We start from the raw sequence: 18,632 nt of genomic DNA, 5'->3' as shown, positions 1-18,632 counted from the left end.
AGCATAAAGACAGATTACATACATGCTACTACGCTAATGAGTGCAAATCTGCTCAGAAGCAGAGTAGAGTTTGTTTTGGAGGTATTTTTTTCACCTTAGGGAAGATTTACACATATTTAACATTAAAAAAAAACCTTTGAGGAGATTTGGCAAACTGTAACTAAATGACACACACTCTCTCTCCTTCTCCCTCCCTCCCTCCCTCCCTCCCTCTCTCTTTCTCTCTCTCTCTATTATTTTAAATTTTTGGGAGATTTGTGTTAAAGCACAGTAGTTACTGCACTTTAGCAAATTTGTGCAAATCTAACTGAACTTTAAAAAAGTAGTTACATTTGCACAACTCCCCCTGAAAGTGGGGGAAAAGCCTTTAAATTTGCATAAATCAATAATGTTAATTATGTGCAAACCTCTAGATTTCTTTTTTTTAAGTTAAATTTGCGTAGCTCTCTGCAAAGGTGAAAAAACGGTGTTGCTGTCTAGGGATGCGACGAAGTAGAGAAGTAAATTGATTTGTGCCATTTCGAGGCACAATAGAGAGGGGATAATATTGTTGCGCTAACAGTATTGCATCTCTATAAAGTGACTGTTTTTTTTGCTGCTACTGGTAGGCAGTTCTGTAGCCCTTTCTGACAAGCCATGCACAAACCACCATGGTGGGTTTGCATGTCACACAACAAGCCACTCTGTTAACCACACAGAAGCCATCCTCAGAAGCCATAGCTTGTTGTTGAGTTGTTGAGGGCAGCTTGTTTTCAAACTGAGCTGAGGAAACTGTGACATCATGACAAGCCACCCTGAAAGAAACAAGGCTAAGAACCCACGGTGGGTTGTTGTGACATGTGAACCAGCTCAAAAAGCGAAAGTAAACCTGCAATAAGATTTGTTACTGTGGACCTGGTTTTTACATGGAGTCCTTTTATGCTTGAAATGAACAGATACATCATTGCAGACAAGGAATAGCATCCTATAAATGACTGATGTGTGATGATTGCCTGGGACCCAAATGCATGCAGTGATTTCCTGGGGCCATGAGACACCTGAAGGCCTTGAGAACTGGTCCAAACGTGTGGATTCCAGTCTTTAAGCACTGTTGTTTTCATTCTTAGAAATTGCACCAGGAATTCATTTGCTATGGCAACTTGCACTAGCATCATCTGTTTTGCAAGACGATCTGAATGAACTTTTGCAGGAACAAGAAGCTCTGTATAGGTAGGAGTAAGACGTTGTTCTGTGAGTGTGAATGGCACAGCTTCAGGGAAGCAACAAGCCTGTCAGCCAAGCAACCATTTGTGACATCTTCTCATAGTTTGTTCATATCAGCAGCCTTGAGTGAGAGCTGAGGGTCAAAAGCTGGGAATCAGACACAATGGGGCAGGGTTCTCCAGTCTTTTGGGGCCAGGGGCACATTTGGGCATTTGAGAAACTGTCGTGGGCATCACCACAAAATGGCTGCAATGGAGGCGTGATTCATCATATAAATCTGCCCCAAAGACTTGAATACGAAGGATCCCACATGTAGGATTTCTGAAAAAGAAATATTGGTATACTTCTTATTAATATTCCTGTCCAGAACATTATGGTGGTTTTTTTGTTTTTGAAGTAAGTCCTATAGAAGTTGTTGGAGTTAACTTTCAAATAAGCATGTTTAGGGCTTCAGCCTTATTTTAATTCCAGTTATAATTTGAATGTGAAAGGTGCCTTCCCTTCAAGCAATTACAGGAGTCCGGCAAAAGGGGGGGGTTACCTGTCTATGGGGACACCTGCCTTTCCCCACCACCACCCACTGGGAAGGAAGTGGGGATTTCGTGCGATCCTGGGTGCTCTGCCTTGCACCATGCAGGTACGCATTGCACCTCTCATTCAATCTGTTTCAGTGGGGCTAAACCATCCATTGCCAGGGATTGAGGGTAGGTTTTGTCTTTACTACAACTGTTTCCCCAAGGGCAGTGAACGCTGAAGGAGCTATCCAAAGTGCTGAACCATATCCCCACTGAGTTCTGCCTGGAACCAAGTGCAGATTCATTGCCCCACTGACATAGGAGCCCCCAGCCCCCACTGGTTGCCGTACTGTTCGGTTGGACTGGAATTACCCGGATTCCAGCCATGGCCACCTGGCCTCCGTTTGTACCTTCATGGTTTTCATAATGATCAAATCAGCCCCAAATCCATGCTTTGCTAATCAGGTTGTCCAGATTTGGGAAACTAGAATAAATATGGCAACTGTACCCACTCTCCAATGGTTGAGACTCAAGTCATGGGGTGTGTGTCTTGTCCTCTCCCTGCCATCCTCCTCCCCCATGATGGAGCACCTGGAAATTCTCCTCTAATTGCACACGACCTCGTCCACTGGCTCCTATTTCTTTCACTTGTGTTACGGCATGCATGCAGGAGGCTGCAGCCAAGGTGCACGGGGTTGGGGTTTGGGGAATAAGACAGAGCTTCCATTGATGTTTACACTAGGGGAGAGGGGGCTAGAGAGCCCTCTTTGCCTGGCTCTCATCTCAAGATAGAAACCCTAAGACAGGAGGGGACCCACGAGCACCCACCATAAAAGCTGAATGGAAGACTGAGCATGCTCAGTGTGCAAAGAACATAGACGGATTGTTAGAGCTCCATCAGATGAGTGTTTTATTGCATGCTCATTACTGGTCACTCACAGATTTTCATGGGTCCCTCTCACGTCGTCATCTGCCTCTTGCGCGCCTCCCGCCCCTTCAAGCCGTCTTTTTGCCACAAAACAACCCCCCTGTAAGTCTGACTTATATTTAAAGACGGAAGTGGCTGCTACCTCCTGCTGTGTGCAGGAGAAGCAGTGGGATAAAAACGGCCCACTGAATGGGCCACCTGCACGTTGTCAAAAGAGGAAGTAATGCGGGACAAACGTACAGGCGGAGAAGCGATGGTAAGCAAACGCAATTTCCCCCTGTGTGATGACTCTCTAAGGGTGGGGTGGGGGGATGGAAAAACAGGAAAGAGGAGGAATGTAATGGAGTATCCTGGAAGAGGGCATGTCTGGTTGTCTGGAACCTTGAACAGGAGCACTCAGTCCACAATGTTTTATTGCAGGTCATAGAATCATAGAATAGTAGAGTTGGAAGGGGCCATCAAGGCCATCAAGTCCAACCCCCTGCTCAGCGCAGGAATCTACCTTAAAGGTCCCGCTTGTCCCTTCCCTAATTCTAAACTTCTTCAACAGGGAGTTGGCAGTTTATAATGGGCTCGAGAGTGGCCACTTCTTCTTATTTTCCGGCAACCAGTTACCTAAATAAATTGGAAGGATTTATTAGTATTAGTAAGTATTTCATGCTGAAGCAGGGCCGTAAAAAATGTAAATAACATACCTTTATGTAGGCACATCGTTTTAACTGTTTTAATAGTTTTACTGCTTTTAAATTATATATTGTTTTAACTTGGCTTATGGTTTAATTTGTTTTTAGCTGTGTATATTTACTGTTTTTATACTGTATGCTTTTATCTGTACGCCTCCCTGAGATCTTATTGATATAGGGTGGGATATAAATGTTTTAAATAAATAAATAGTGTCTAGGCTTTGAAGAAAGGATGTGGACTAGTAACTTACAGAGCTTTTATTTTCAAGGCTGGGTTAGAAAACCATTGAATTGTATACCTTACAGCCTCTTTGTTGCATGATCTATCCATCCATCCTGATGTCTAACATCAACCTACCTGTTCAGTAATATCAGAATGCCCAGTGCTTTGAACTGGCTATTTCCAGCATAATCTAAAACGAAACCAGTGAGGCTTTTCCTGACATAATCCCATTAAAGATGGTTTACTGAGATGCTACAGTGCGATACTCAAATGCCTGTGAATAAATCAGCCCAATTATTTTGCTTCTTTTGGAACGTTATGGGGCATTACTTAGAGGAATTCATTGGCGACAAGGTACATAGATGGGTTTACCCTTGTTCTGAAGCAGCCATCACCCACCTGGTCCCTTCCAGATATCTTGGACTGCATCCCCCAGCTAGCTGGGGCCAATGACTAGGAATGCTGGAGGGCACCAGGTTGGGGAACGCTCCTCTAACCATTACAGCACCCTTTTTGTCTCCCATTTTGCCCAAGGCTGGTCAAGTACCACAAATAACTAAGGCTGCAATCTGATGCATCCTTATCTGAAGGTCACCTCCTTTACTTCTGGGTAGTCATACATAGAATTACACTGTAAATGAGGGATCTATAACTTTTATTTGCTGCCTTCTCTCTTTTTAAATTAAAATGTTTTTTTCTGTTTCAATTTATTTAAAGTATTTTTATTCTCCTCCTCAACCAAAGGGGCTTCAAGAGCAGCTTACGTGTAATAACAGTACAGTACAGTCCCTGCCCACAGGCCTATAGTCTAAAAAGACACATCACACAAGGAAAAGGTATGAGGAGGGAAGAGGAAAAAAGTAACTCTTTTAGCAGGGCTGGTAGAATGGCCTTATTTCCTCCTCTTGTTTGCCTTATCTCCTTTCTGTTTCTAAACAGAACGATGGAATATAAATATTTTAATAAATGAGACAATCTACACTACTGCTTTGAAATGGTTTATAACAGTAGTGACAACTGTTAAGGCCCAGGACACACACACCATGTACTGTTTTCAACCTGTTTTCAAAGTGTCATGTCCTGCTTGGGGTAGATCTGGCCATAAATATAGGTAAGTGTTGAGAAATATCAGATAAAATAGTTTTTTTGCATGTGTGGTCTGGCAACTTTTAATGACATCCTTTCAAAGTTGGATTAGACGAATTCACAGACTGTCAGCCTGTTCATGGATAGATATTTCAATATCTATGGAAGGAAGTATCCACAGGCATATATACCTCTGAAGACAGATGCTGGGCAAAAAGTCAAAGCTCTCACCACCACAGCTGTTTCTTGCTTGCGGGAAACTGACTTGACTGCAGTTGGAAGGCTCTGCTGGACTTAAGGGGGGCCTTTTGATGTGACCCCATCTTCAATTCATACATTTTTATTACTGTGCTTGATGCTTACATTGTTAACAAAGCCTGGGCATATGATGCTCCAAAATTGCTTCTGGCATGGCTGAAAATGGAAAGGAAGAACCTAAAATATTCATAACTTCAGAGAGAATACGTGCAAAGAACCATTAAGTGTGCATCACCTCTGATTTCATTTTGAAATGATCAGTGCAGGAACTGATCAGTTTGTGCCTTGGAATCAGTGCTGGCTCCAGGTTTTCTTTAGGTCCCTTGGCCAAGACTCCCCTTGGGGTCCCTCCTTCCCTCTCTCCCTCCCCATCCTTGCTACCAGCTGCTATTGCTCCTCTTCCTCTTTATGGCTGCCATGTGCTTGTTTGATAAGTGAAGAGCCAGTGAGCAAGTAGGCCGGGGTTATCTACTGGACCTCCTTCTTACCACCAATGTTCTTGGGATCAGAGTGAGATGGAGGTGATCAAGCAGGTTGCAAGGGTGAAGAGGAGGACCAAGTTCAGGGGGCTCTTATCACTGGGCCTCTTCTGGGGCATTGGCCCTTGGCGGGTGCTGGATCAAGTCTACCCTTGACACTTACCTTGGCCATGATAAACGTCAGCCCTGTTCAGACAACACACTAAGCCATGCTTAGGCTACTAACCCTCTTGCAGCAAGTGGTTAGTGAGCATGATTAAACCACGACTATGGAGTCACCATGGTTAGGAATGGTTCACACAACACACTAAATCATGGTTCACATGACATGCTAAGCCATAATGTTTAGCTCAAAATGCTTCACCATCATTGTTTAGCTTGTTGTCTGAACAGGGCCACCGAGGACTTCCTGCTCCCATATGGAAGGAGCTTTAGTGTAGTGGTAGGAAACATGATTTAAGTGGCTTGTTAACTGCTTTGAACAACCCAACAAGAAACCATGGGGTCTCAGGGTGGCTTGTTTAAGAAAAAATAAGCAACGCAGCATGGTTAAAAAGCCACCCTGCAGAAAATGGGCTGCATTCAAACAACATGCTAACCCACAATCAACAAACAACCCACAGTTCAACAACAACCCATAGCCACTGAATGTGGGTTAGTGTGTCATGTGAATTCAGAGCCATTAAGTTCATGATCTAAAATTACTTAACAGCACTGCTGCGTATTTAGTGTCAGGGTAGGAATTTGAGGGAAGAGATAAACAGTAGTTATGTTAGTCAAATGCTAGATGGATTAACATCTGCCTTCCTTCCAGGACTTGCCCAGCCTACCAAATATATAATAGCAGAGAGGAATGTATTGAATGAATCCCTTTGGTTCTCTTTGCCAATGGTGGAACACAGGTGTCGATCGAGCTAGTGCAGAACGATGTATGCATCTGAAAATGACCATTGTCAGTGCAATTACAAGTGTGTGGTTAATTATGATAAACTATATGCAATTAACATTTCATAGAAAGACTCAAAAATATCCCTTTCAAATAAGAGGAATTATATTTCTGGAGGGATGAATTGGGAGCTGTGAAGCAGTTTTCCAGAACATTATTCTTAATTTTGCACTTGGCATGTCTGAGAGGTGTTTTTTTTTCAAAAAAACAAAAAAACCAAAAAAAACCCACACCACTTATTTCTTTCTCTCTTACAACTCCTCTTTTGCCAGTTCCAGATTTTTGAGGACTTTTGAGGAATTCCAGGTTTTCGAGGGCACCCTAAATGCCCCCTCCCTCTGTGGCTACTACTTGCTTGATTACAGGCAGAGAACCAGTGAGCAAATGGGTAGTGGCTTCCACTGCTCCTCCTTGTCACCACCACGTTGTCTGGGGCAGACAGAGAGGCAGGTAAACAAACACGTTGCAATAGTGAAGAGGAGGAGTGGGTCAAAGTGGTTTTTATCACTGCTGGAGTACGGGCTGTCAGCAAGTGCCCAACCATGCTTACCTTTGACGCTGGCCCCAAATCCCTCCTTCCTTTTACATGGGGTGACCGTATGAAAAGGAGGACAGGGCTCCTATATCTTTAACAGTTGCATAAAAAAGGGAATTTCAGCAGGTGTCATTTGTATGCATGCAGCACCTGGTGAAATTCTATCTTCATCACAACGGTTAAAGGTGCAGGAGTTATACTAGAGTGACCAGATTTAAAAGAGGGCAGGGCACCTGCAGCTTTAACTGTTGTGATGAAGAGGACATTTCGCCAGGTTCTCCATATATACAAATAACACCTGCTGAAATTCCTTTTTCAATACAACTGTTAAAGATACAGGAGCCCTGTCCTCCTTTTCATATGGTCACCCTATTTTACATAACCCCCTCCATCTATTTCTCATGCACACACAAGTACAAATCCCATTCATCATCATCTACACACACACCCACACACCCACACACACCCCTGCCTTACCTGCAGCTGAATGAGTGCCTTGGGCCGGCTCTGCAAGCCCTATTCCTGCTGTCGTCTGGCCTTCTGAGTTGGCAGTAGTACATGCGAAAACAATCTCCGGATTTTAGTCCTACCAGATCTGGAGTTTTGATTTTAATTCCTTTTCCTGCCTATATGCAGAACTTCACATTTGTCTTCCTTGAATTTCATTTTGTTCAAAATATGGCAGCCAGGTTGGTCACTGGTACATCTAGGGGTGACCACATTACACCAGTCTTAAAATCTCTTCAATGGCTGCCAATTAGTTTCCGGGTGAAGTACAAAGTGTTGGTTATTACCTTTAAAGCCCTACATGGTTTGGGTCCAGGCTACCTGCGGGATCGCCTCCACCCTGCACACTCCAGTCCTCTGGGAAAATCTACTTCAGCTAGCAAAAACTTGATTAACGACTGTTACCCAGAGGACCTTCTCTTCTGCTGCTCCCAGACTGTGGAATGGCCTGCCAGAGGAGACTCGTCAACTTAACAGTCTACTAGCATTCAAGAAAGCTATCAAGACTGATCTCTTCCGGCAGGCCTATCCAGTGGAATTTTAGGATACTTTTAATATGCTTTTAGGATGTTTTTATTAGTGTATGCTATGTTTTTAATCAGTATTTTATGTATTTTATGCTTGTTATTGTTCCCTGCCTCGATCCAATCGGAGAGAGGGGTAAGAAATATGTTGTTGTTGTTGTTGTTGTTAATTTCAGCCCAATTTCCTATTCTGTCAAAGTCATTTTGAATTCTATTCCTGTCTTCTGAGGAGTTAGCTACCCACCCAGTCTTACGCCATCTACAGATTTGAGAAGAATTCCCTCACCGCCTTCGTCTAGTCTTGGATAAAAATGTTGAAGTCTATTACAAGACTGAGGACAGAGCCTTGATCCCCTCCCTCGCCCCCCCCGAAAACACCTCTACTTTCACGAGGAACCATGGATGAGCTCTCCTTGATTATGGTATTCCAACCAACTGTGAAATCCAACTGACAGCTTTACCATCTTGTCTGCTTTTAACTAGTTTGATAAAATAGCACAGATAACTTTATTGAATGCTTAGCTGAAATCAAAATAAATCACATCCACAGGATTCCCACAATCCCACTAAGCTAGAAACTTGATCAGAAAAAGAAATAAATATTAGGTCTGGCAGGATTTAGTCTATGCTGGCTTCTACTAATCACTGTTGGGTTGTCAAGATGCTTTTAGAATCTGTTTTGAGTATCTTCCCTGGTATCGGTCAGACTGACCAGTCTGTAGTTTGCTGGATCTTCCTTTCCTTCCTGCTCTTTTGGGATACCCCCTTAATTGTGAGTAGCCAAAGCTCCTTGGGAATGCACCCCTGTCTCCTCTGTAATGATGCCACCAGCATAGGTTTTGATACCACCACACCTCAGAAAGAATATTGCAGGTGCAGGAAAGGCCAACCAAAATGATCCAAGGGCTAGAGCAACTCCCCTGTGAGGAAAAGTAGGGCCTGTTTAGCTTAGAAAAAAAGGCCGAGTGGATGGAGACATGATAGAGGTGTACAAAATTATGCACGGTGTGGAGAAAAAGAATAGGGAGACATTTTTCTCCCTCTCTCGTAATACTAGAACCCATTGGGGTCATCCCATGAAGCTGACTGGTGAGAGATTTGGGACAGAGAAAAGGAAGGACTTCTTCACACGCTGCATAGTTAAACTATGGAATTTGCTACCACAAGTCATAGTGTTGGCTACCAACCATAAAAGGGGATTAGACAAATTCATGGAAGATAAGGCTATGGCCTAGCTAGACCTAAGGTTTACCCCAGGATTGTCCTGGGGTTGTCCCTGCCTGCTCCTGGGATCCCTTGTGTGTCATTTACATGAACAGGGATGACCCCGGGACAATCCCGGGATAAACTTTAGGTCTAGCTAAGGCCTATCAGTGGCTGTTAGTCCTGATAGCTATATGCTTCTTCCAGTATCAGAGGCAGTATGCCTATGTACACCAGTTGTCAGGAAACATGACTTGGAGGGTCCTATTGCACTCATGTCCTGCTTGTGGGCATCTCACAGGCAGCTGGTTGGCCACTGTGTGAACACAGTGCTGGACTAGATAGACCCTTGGTCTGATCCAGCATCTTAGGTTCTTATGACATCCACCTTCTGACAGCCCATCAGCTCCTGCCCTCTTTCTGATTTACCTACGCTGCCAGGCTCACTGGCAAATGGGATGCCAATGGGTGGCCCCTTCAAGAGCAGTCTTGACCAAACAGAGCAACGGCAAATGATTTCTTTTTCTTGAATATCACCAACTCTTATTCTGCTTTCCCCCTAAACTTCTCCCAGCCTGGCCCTAATCTTCCGATAGAAGCATCTGGAACAAATGCTGTGCTGCATTTTTCCAGTGTGTAATAGAACACCTTTGCTTATTAAATCCCCAGTTCCCTAACTAGATTTTGCTGTCACATTACATTATGAACTTCTGCACTATTTGCTGAATCCTGATATCTGTTACCTTTTTGCGGAGCTGTCTTTTTTGTTCACTGGTGCTGCCGTTTTAAAGGTCACCCTCTCCCACACTTTAAAACCACCACCACCACCACCATAGAATCATAGAATCTTAGAAATAGCAGAGTTGGAAGGGGCCTACAAGGCCATCGAGTCCAACCCCCTGCTCAATGCAGGAATCCACCCTAAGGCATCCCTGACAGATGGTTGTCCAGCTGCCTCTTGAAGGCCTCTAGTGTGGGAGAGCCCACAACCTCCCTAGGTCACTGATTCCATTGTCGTGCTGCTCTAACAGTCAGGAAGTTTTTCCTGATGTCCAGCTGGAATCTGGCTTCCTTTCACTTGAGCCCGTTATTCTGTGTCCTGCACTGTGAGAGGATCGAGAAGAGATCCTGGCCCTCCTCTGTGTGACAACCTTTTAAGTATTTGAAGAGCGCTATCATGTCTCCCCTCCATCTTCTCTTCTCCAGGCTAAACATGCCCAGTTCTTTCAGTCTCTCTTCATAGGGCTTTGTTTCCAAGCCCCTGATCATCCTGGTTGCCCTCCTCTGAACACGCTCCAGCTTGTCTGTGTCCTTCTTGGATTGTGGAGCCCAGAACTGGACGCAATATTCTAGATAAGGCCTAACTAGGGCTGAATAGAGAGGAACCAGTACCTCACGTGATTTGGAAGCTATACTTCTATTAATGCAGCCCAAAATAGCATTTGCCTTTCTTGCAGCCATATCGCACTGTTGGCTCATATTGCGATCTACAACAATTCCAAGATCCTTCTCGTTTGTAGTATGCTGTGCATAGTACCCCCCATCTTGTAACTGTGCATTTGGTTTCTATTTCCTAGATGTAGAACTTGGCATTTATCATTCATTCTGTTGTTTTCAGCCCAGCACTCCAGCCTATCAAGATCACTTTGAAGTTTGTTTCTGTCTTCCACGGTATTAGCTATCCCACCCAATTTTGTGTCATCTGCAAATTTGATCAGCATTCCCTGCACCTCCCCGTCCAAATCGTTAATAAAAATGTTGAAGAGAACTGGAGGGCTGGCATGCTGCAAAGCCAAATGCAGCATGGTTAACAAGCCACCCTGTGGAAAATGTCCTGGGTTCAAACAACATGCTAACCCTCAGTTCAACAAACAACCCACACTCAACCACTGAGCGTGGGTTAGCATGTTGTGCCAATCCAGTCAATGTATGGAGGGGAAACATCTATGCCTTATTATGGTTTGCCGAATGCCACCTTGGGAGTTCATGAAAGTGGCGACATTCAATCTAGGCCCCTTTCTGATTTGTGGATCAATCTCTTAGTTATTCTGCTACTGTCTCAGTGTGGTGTTATGGAAGCGAATTCTAAAATAGGCCTGGGGAATTATCCTTTGGGAATTATTTGCCAGAGTCTTATTTGCTTTGACCACCAAAAAGAGGGACTTTTCCTGGCCCTCTAGGAGGAGGCCAGGCAATAAATAAGATAGCTTGGCTCAGTGATGACTGGCATGTACAGTGGGCCCCTAGACAACTGTGCATCATATATGGATAAGTACCAGCCCCTTGTGAGGGCCAAGATGCCAAGGTTAATTGAATAGTATGAAGTGGAGGTGAGTGTACCAAAATCTAATGAGATCAGCAGGGCACGGCTATTGGGCAGAAAGGGAGTGTGATCTTATTGACTCTTTCTGCCTAAGGTATTAAAACATCTAAGTCCTATTCTGATTGTGAAGATGTAGGCCCCTTACACAGCATGTTCTTCGTGTGAGTTGTGTTTCTCTTAGAACAGAAAAGTGCTAGTTCACCATCAATGGGGGACAGAAACAGCCTAGGCATTGACTAGTCAATCCTGGTTTCCATCCCAGTACTCAGGTTGGAAGTGGTTCACAAAAAAGAGGGGCTGCAGAAATTAACATCCTAAATTTTCTTTTAGAGTTCGATGCCCAAGAATCATCCTACCAGAAACAAGGCTGAGAGCCAATGCATACTAACTTGGAAGTATTCCCAACTTCAAATACTCTGGGATTTTACTTTCAAGTAAATATAGATAAGATTGGACAGTGTCTAGTGAGACCACACATGGAGAATTGTGTACGGTTCTGGGCACCACATTTCCAGAAAGACATTGGCCCTGTTCAGAAGACACCTTAAACCATGGCTTTAACCATGGTGGTTAAGCCAGAAAGCTGGGCTGTGTTCAGAAGACACCTTAAACCACGATGAATAAAGCAAAAAAGCCTTATTCACTGTAGTTAAAGCCATGGTTTAAGGTGTCTTCTGAACACAGCCTTACTTTCGGGCTTAATCACCATGGTTAAAGCAATGGTTGAAGGTGCCTTCTGAACGGGCCCATTGACAGGTTAGAACAGGCTCAGAGGAGGGCAACAAAGATACCCTATACAGGATGAATTTTTTCTTAGAACAGAAAAGTGCTAGTTCACCATCAATGGGAGACAGAAACAGCCTAGCATATAATAATAATATTTATTATTTACTGTTTTACTCTGTACAGCACCATGTACATTGATGGTGCTATATAAATAATAATAATAATAATAATAATAATAATAATAATAATAATGGATCTTGGGATGTTCAGTCTGGAGAAAAGACCGAGGGGAGACATGTGAGCAGTGTTCAGGTACATTAAAGGGTGCCACAGGGAAGATGGTCAAGAACTATTTTCCATTGCTACAGAAATTAGGATCCAAAATAATAATAATAATAATAATAATAATAATAATAATAATAATAATTTATTTCTATAGCACCATCAATGTACATGGTGCTGTACAGAGTAAAACAGATATAAGTTGCAGCCACCTAGACTTCAAATAAATATATGGAGGTTGTGGGTTCTCCGTCTCTGGAGGTTTTTAAGGAGAAGCTGGACAGTCACCTCTCATGGATGGTTTAATAAGTTTTCCTGCATATTGCAGAGGGTTAGACTAGATGATCCTTGTGATACCTTCCAATGCCATAGTTTTATGATTCTAGATGTCTTGGACTAAAACTTCCAACATCCCCCAGCCAGCATCGACACAAGTTTGGCGTTGACTGGTCTGTAGCACTTCTGATGTACTGTATACTGAAATATGTCCTCACAACTCAGTGATGTAGGTTTCTGTTGTTCCAATGTTCCAGATGAGTAACTGAGGTCAAACGAAGGAAGTATGTTGCCTAAGGTCTGAGGTCTCTTAAATCCTAGGACTTATGTGTGATTTGAACGGAGTCCCTCTAAACTCAGTGTTCTTTACCTGTTGGATTATGCGGGCTACTAGATTAGAAAGCAGAGCATGCCCAGATGGAAACATCTTGCTCCTTTTAAAATATGCTTTTTTGATGTTTCATAAATGTTTTAAAACTTACTTAATATAAGTCTTAAAAATTTAATTGATTCTATTCTTGGTGCTGTTTCGAGGGTTCTCAGGCCTTTATTTTTATATTACTCATTGCTTGTTGTTTTGCTTGTTTCATTGTCAGAACTTGGGATGGGAAAAATTGGTAACAATGGAGTTAAGGCAGTACTAAAGGAGGACAGGGAGACTGCAGTGAAGCTGAATGAATTCTTTGCATCGGTGTTCATTGCGGAAGATACAGGACAGATTCCTGATCTTTTCAGGAAAGGAGTCTGAGGAATTGAGGCAAATAGTGGTGACAAATGATGAAGTTCTCAACCTTACTGACAAATTGAAAGCAAATTAATCACCAGGCCTGAGTGGTATCCATCCTAGAGTTCTCAAAGAACTCAAATATGAAATTGTGGACCTCCTCACAAAAATATGCAAGATGTCCCTAAGCTCAGCCTCTGTACCAGAGGACTGGAAGATGGCCAACGGAACACCATTTTTTAAAAAAAGGGATCCAGGGGGGATTTGGGAAATTACAGGCCAATTAGCTTGACATCCGTTCCAGGTAAATTTGTTGAAAGCATTATTAAAGTCAAAATTAGTATAGAAGGGCATGTCCTGCTGAAGAAGAATAAACATGGCTTCCACAAAGGCAAGTCCTGTCTCACTAATCTTCTAGAACAAACATGTAGACAGGGGTGAACCGGTAGACATTGTGTACCTGGACTTCCAAAAGGCTTTTGATAAAGTCCTTCACCAAAGACTCCTGAACAAACTTAGCAGACATGGAATAAGAGGAGATGTCCTCTTATGGATCAGTAACTGGTTAAAGAACAGAAAGCAGAGAGTAGGAATAAATGGTCAATTCTTCCGATGGAGGGAAGTAAATAGTGGGGTCCCACAGGGACTTGGGAACAATACTTTTCAACTTGTTCATAAAAGATCTGGAATTAGAAGTGAGCAGTGAAGTGGCCAAGTTTGTTGATGACACCAAATTAATGTGGTGTAAGGTGATGCACACTGGGTCAACAAACCCCAACTTCAAGTATAACCTGATGGAATCTGAGCTGGCGGTGACTGACCGAAAAAGAGATCTTGGGGTTGTGGTGGACAGCTCGAAGAAAATGTCAAGCTAGTGTCTGGTCGCTGAAAAGAAGGCAAACTCAATGTTAGGCATAATAAGAAAAGCAATTGAAAATAAAACTGCCAGTATTATACTGCCTTTATACAAATCTATGGTGCGAACACACTTAGAATACTGTGTACAGTTCTGGTCACCACCACACCTAAAAAAAGATATAAAGCTGGAAAAAGTGCAGAAAATGGCAACTAAAATGATTAAGAGGGACGGTTACAACCGCTGGGATTTTTTAGCTTGGAAAAATGGAGGCTAAGGGGAGACATGATAGAGTTGTACAAAACTATGCATGGTATGGAGAATGTGGATAGGGAGACATTTCCCCCCGTCTCAAAATACTAGAACCCGGGGTCATCCCATGAAGCTGATGGTGGGAGATCCAGGACAAATAAAAGGAAGGACTTCTTCACACAGCACATAGTTAAATTATGGAATTCACTAGCACAAGATGTAGTCATGGCCACCAATTTGGATGGCTTTAAAAGGGGGTTGGATAATTTCCTGGAGGAGAAGGGTATCAATGGCTACTAGCCCTGATGGTTATATGTGCTACCACCAGTATCCGAGGCAGTAAGCCTGAGTGCACCAGTTGCTGGGGAACATGGGCTGGACGGTGCTGTTGCACCATGTCCTGCTTTGTTGGTCCCTGGTCAACAGCTGGTTGGCCCCTGTGTGAACAGAGTGCTGGACTAGATGGACCCTCGATCTGATCCAGCATCAGGGCTCTTCTTATATTCTTAAGATCCGCTGTGGCACCCCGGTTGTGGAACGAGCTCCCCAGAGAGGTCCGCCTGGCGCCTACACTGTACTGCTTTCGTCGCCAGCTGAAGACCTTTTTATTCATTCAGTATTTTAACACTTAATTTTAACTTAAATTCAATTTTTACTGTTTTAACTCTGTATTTTAATCTTATATCAATTTTACTGTGTGGTTTTATCCTGGTTGCGCTTTTTATACTGTATTTCGTAATTGTGTTTTTAACCTGCTGGGTGTTTTATTGTGGTTTTAATTTTTGTGAACCGCCCAGAGAGCTTCGGCTATTGGGCAGTATAAAAATGTAATAAATAAATAAATAAATAAAATAAGATCAAGGAAAACTCATTGTGCCAACAAATGCTATTGCCATTGTGCGAGAGGTCCTTATGCTAGCACTATTTATTTATTTATTTATTTCATACAGCCCATGCATCCCTTCTTGTATTACTACAAGAATGATTTTATTCAATTCTGCAACATATCAAATAGAATTAATCCACGAGTGTCAGTGTTAATGGACCCTATGTGCGAGTCAACATGCTGTGAAGGATGCAACTTCTTGTGGAACTATTAGCCATTTTTACCATAAACAAAATATGGCTTGAGCACCGGTAGTAGTTAAGAGATATCACCATCTTCTCTAAGAGATGTTAGGCTTGTGGAATTCAACGTCGTTAAACTTGACGAGCATCACTTTTGGGCTTAATTCCCAATTCCCATGGAAACGGATATGGCATGTTATATCACCAATTCCTAAAGCCGTTCTAGTAGACAGGAGCCCAAAATATTGCAGGCACTTCTCAGAGAATCCGAGCAGAGGTTGAGGATGCAGAGTGAGTTTAGCAGAGCCCTCTGTTTGATACTCTAGATTACAGCATGCAGATGATTTGTCTGTGCAGGGGGAAGGAGTGACCATGTAAGAATATGAGTCCTCAGTCGACAATTTAAAAGTAGGACACTCCAGAATTCTACCATCTCATTCCTCTAAGAAACACCTGTAGCACCATGGAACCCTATGGAGCCTGTATTGAACCCTAGCGACTTCTATGCTATATTTTGCTGACTTTGAGGGGCCTTTATAGAATCACGACTTTTCAGAAGTCCTGTTTGGGCATTCATAGCCATGCGTTCCTCATCATGTGAGGGGAAGCATGGAGCCACACTCACTGGCCTGTCCCCGCTCCTCACTGCCCCCACGTTGAGGAGGGTCTGAAGCAGGGAGCCTCCGTGATGCACGTACATGCTCTGTGCATGTAGGCACCCCACCCACACGATCTAGAACCCTCTTTGTGCAGGGTTCTATGTCATGTGGTTCCTGCCCATGTACAGAAGGCAGCCTTTGTGGCATTCCTACCTATTTACCATTGAGAACACCTTAACTTCATGAGATGTGAGGATACACTGATGTTTATTCTCACCTATATTATTCTTTTTATTACTTTACCCTTTTGTAGCCATGAGCTCTAGGTATGGGGTTTTATAAACATAGAAATATTTATTATCTACAGCATTCAGATGTTAAACAGTAAATAAATCATTTTAAAAGCATACACACTCTCCCACACATGTAAACTTAATTACCACTTTAATCCTATATACACAAATCCTAGTCACTATCTCCCCACTATCTATCTCTTCACAAGCCAGTGAGAGCCAATGTGGCGTAGTGGCTAAAGTGTTGGACTGGGAGTCAGGAGATCCGGGTTCTAGTCCCCACTCGGCCATGAAAACCCACTGGGTGACTTTGGGCCAGTCACAGATTCTCAGCCCAACCTACCTCACAGGGTTGTTGTTGTGAGGATAAAATGGAGAGGAGGAGGATTATGTACGCTGCTTTGGGTTCCTTGGAGGAAAAAAGGCGGGATATAAATGCAATAAATAAATAAATAAATAAATAAGCAAGCCCTGTCCAAACTCTTCCTCATGTTTTCCCTGTCCATTCCACATCTAAACTATGCAACCACAGCTCCCTGTTTATATATCCCACCATTTCCCCTGCCCCCTATTACTCAGCCAGTCATCCCACATATGTAAGAAATCATACCTCCTGTCACCCATACCACTCTCACTCTAGATCTACTTTCCAGAAAACACAGCCATAACATTAATACACATATATTGACCCAGATTCATAACATATATACGTATGACATCACAGCCTCTCTCTTTCAGACTCTCCCTATCGACATGTGGCTGTCAGAGGTGCTGACGCCCCAGTAGGTCCAGTGCATGAGGCCTCATGGCTCCGTTTGTGTGACGAGGAATGTGCAAGTGTGGGGCAGACATGGCTAGAGCAAGGAGCCTTGATCGCTGCTGGCCTTGGGATTCTTGCTGGCTCTCTGGCTAAGGTGCTGTTTCCCTCCGTCTGCCAATGTCTACCTCGTAACGCTGGGTTACTTAAAAGGTAATTACAGCGTGGTCACCGGTGTAAAACTGTCAGTCCTGTCTAGGGAGATGAATTTTTCAAATAATTGATTCTTTTGGCATTTCCCCACAAGTCCTTTGGCTCTTGGCCTCTGGCTCTCCCAGAAAGCAACGAGCTGACAGTCCATGCTGACTTAAAACGACAGCAAACATCGTCACATTTTTCTTAGGAGCAGGGAAAATAAGACCAATGTTCCATTAGCGACGAGACAGCGGTAAAGAGTTGCAGCCCATTTGGGACTGCTTCCAATAATGAACGGCGAACAAGGAGGGGCTTCTTACTGTGGCAAAGATACTACACTGATGCCATTGCTGAAATGGAAAGATTCTGGTGTCCCTCAGGTAAAGCACTCTTAGTTTTGCCCTTAATTATAATATATGAGTCTGGATTCCTGCATAAAGACCTCCTAAAGCAATTGTATACAGCTGCAATGCCATGCAAAGTATGTGTAATTGCAAGTCTCTAAGGGCACAATTCTATCGGGATAATCGTATCCCCCCCTTCCCCCCCGAACTCAGAAACTATTGACTATCCAATGCAGGGCAGATGAAGCATGGAGGGGATCCTTGCCTCCGTGCTCCTGCTGGCCTGCAGTTTTCACTAGATGCAGAGAAGAAGCCAGCACGGAAAGAACCATGCTGGCTACAAGTTGGCGGGGGAGGGGCAAAGAGTTTCTGGGAACCAAGGTCAGAGCACTAGTTCCAAGCTCAGTTCCCAGAAAACAAAAAATCCCATGGCTGTCTAGGCAGTGTCTAGTGCCCATATGATTCCTCCCTAAAGTCAAGAACAAAAGAGCAGTGGGTTGGTAAAATTTGGGAGGCTATGATCATGTATACTTACTACTGAAAACAAATTCTTGGGCTGAGCATGAACCCGGAGGCAGCTCAGTCATCCACAAGTTTATATCTGTCCCCCATAGATGCTATTTTGCTTCTGGTTCTGGTTGGTGGACCTTGGGGTTTCTAGTGAAAAAGAAAATAGATCCCGTAACACTAAAGAGCCTGTGTGGGGGTAGTGGTTAAAGTGTTGAACTGGGACTTGGGGGATCTAATCCTCATCCAGCCATGAAGCTCACTGTGTGACTTTGGGCCAGTCCCTTTCTCAGCCATCTACCTCACAGGGTTGTTATGAGCATAAAATATAGAAGAGGAG

The 18,632-nt window shown here is 43.5% G+C and overlaps 1 protein-coding gene across 1 annotated transcript in view; it reads left to right on the top strand.

Moving 5' to 3' along the window:
- KCNQ3 (potassium voltage-gated channel subfamily Q member 3) overlaps nucleotides 1–18,632 on the top strand; it is a 193,157-nt gene that overhangs the window by 19,857 nt on the left and 154,668 nt on the right. The window lies entirely within an intron of this gene.

This window comes from Elgaria multicarinata, chromosome 7 (genome assembly GCF_023053635.1).
Source record: "Elgaria multicarinata webbii isolate HBS135686 ecotype San Diego chromosome 7, rElgMul1.1.pri, whole genome shotgun sequence".
Lineage (NCBI taxonomy): Eukaryota > Metazoa > Chordata > Lepidosauria > Squamata > Anguidae > Elgaria > Elgaria multicarinata.
Note: the sequence above shows the minus strand (reverse complement) of the source record. Positions and strands in the feature narration are given on the sequence as shown.